Source organism: Heptranchias perlo, chromosome 25 (assembly GCF_035084215.1).
Source record: "Heptranchias perlo isolate sHepPer1 chromosome 25, sHepPer1.hap1, whole genome shotgun sequence".
In the NCBI taxonomy this organism is placed as follows: Eukaryota; Metazoa; Chordata; class Chondrichthyes; order Hexanchiformes; family Hexanchidae; genus Heptranchias; species Heptranchias perlo.
The window spans coordinates 27715807-27717913 of record NC_090349.1 but is presented as its reverse complement, the minus strand read 5'-3'; positions in this window follow the sequence as shown (position 1 = coordinate 27717913).

Sequence of the window (2107 nt, the reverse complement as noted above, 5' to 3'; positions counted from 1 at the left end):
GCTGAGGATAAAATAATCGTGAAACTATTTATAAATATATTCCTTACAGTAAGATTTACCTTTTTGAGATCAGCTCCTGGTTTAAGACTCCATGATTAAAAAAACAGTATAATTTTTAGCACGCTTAAGTCAACTGATCACAACAAAAGTACAGCCCGTGACTCAAGTAAAATCACTGATAAATGTTGACAGTTTTTATGAAGGTTAAACCGTTAGCAATAATTTTGCCACATTATGACATCACTATGTAAATGTAATACTTAAACACATGACATCATCACTTCAAACATGGAGCTCCTGCACAACAGATTTACCAGCCTGGCCAAACAAGAAAAGTAAGAAAATACTCAATGAAAAAATAGGGGAAAAACAACCCAAGTGGGCAGTCGGGTTTGGTTGAAGGTAAGAATTAATGAAAATTGTCATAAAATTGATCAAATATATTTCCTGGTGAAAAATAAGCAGTATTTCAGTACTAACATTATTTTTAATCATTGTTTTTTGAAATGGCCAACAGTAGTCCCACGGTGACCTCTTCTGGCAAAGGTATGATATTACAATGTATAACATCAAATAATCTCTTTTGGTGATGGTCTACAAATAAAGTGGGCATACGCCATTATCATGGAGCAGGGGCAGCAGCACAGGATAGAGCAAAGGAGACTCAGGCAGCATTTGTTGCAAAAGGCATCACAGAACGTCATCGCTGAAGTCTTCTCTTCTAAGGAACAGTCTGCCTTCGTCACGCCAGCCTTCACCACCTGCCAATAAAGGGACATTCCCTCAATCCACTATCCATCCTACAACATGCCAACATATCAGCCCTCTTTGCTCCTACATAACTGTGCCAATGAACATCAATAACACAGTTCCATGTCAGTGCACATTCTATTTTGTTAAAGTGAATTCCAAAATGCACACAATCAACAGACTCTTTCTTAACACCGTGCTTCCCCATATGTGCATTTCTTTCATTAGGTGTCAGCCTTGGCTCAGTTGTATTACTCTCATCTCTGAGTCAGAAGGTCTCAAGCTACCAGGCATCCAGGAAATCCTGGGATTCAGCAACATGAGACGAGTAAACGGAGAATGAGAAATGACCGACCCCCTCAGCCTGGTGGTGGTGGTTGGACAAGAGGGATTAAAAGTGCAGGCCTCCAGAGACTTGAGCACATTATCTAGACTGACACTTCAGTGCAGTACTGGTGGGGTGCTGCACTATTGGAGGTGCAATCTTTCAGGTGAGATGTTATGATGAGGCCCTGTCTGCCCTCTCAAGTGTATGTGAAAGATCCCATGGTACTATCCAAAGGGGAGTTCTCCTGTGTCCTGGCCAATATTTATCCCTTAACCAACATCACTATAACAGATTATCTGGTCATCTATCTCATTGCTGTTTGTGGGACCTTGCTGTGCACAAATTGGCTGCTGCGTTTCCCTACATTACAACAGTGATTGCACTTCAAAAGTACTTCATTGGCTGTGAAGTGCTTTGGGACATCCTGAGGTCATGAAAGGCGCTGTATAAATGCACAGTCGTTCTTCTTTCTTCTCGTGCTTCTTCTAGGTGTCACCTGAGGGGCAGGATTGCGGAAGTTGGTTGGCTCCTCATGCTCTATAAAAGGGTCATAGGACCACAGTGGTCCTGGTCTTGTTTTTTTTTATTTACTCACGGGATGTGGGCGTTGCTGACAAGGCCAGCATTTATTGACCATCCCTAATTGTCCTTAAGAAGGTGGTGGTGTTAAAGATTACTCCTGGCTGCATCACTGGAGCTTGTTCCCGGGCAGCCTGGTGTTGCCTCCGAGGTTCCACTGGCGTGGTCATCTGAGGCATAAAGCCAAAGCTTGGCATGTGCTGCTGTCCTGTGAGATGGTAATCTCATACAGCTGGGACTCCTGGTCCACATCATCATCCTCCTAATCTCTTTTCTGGCTGCTCCTCCTCAATATCATCAGGTTCCTCCTCCTCGAAGAGTATGCTGGTGCTCAGGGTGGGCAAAGAAGAAAAGGAAGAGTGTCCAGAGTGTCACATTGCCTGCTCTGGTGAGATTGTTGAGCTTTTTTCCAGCACTGGTCTGCAGTCCTGTGGATGAGGGAGTTAACTT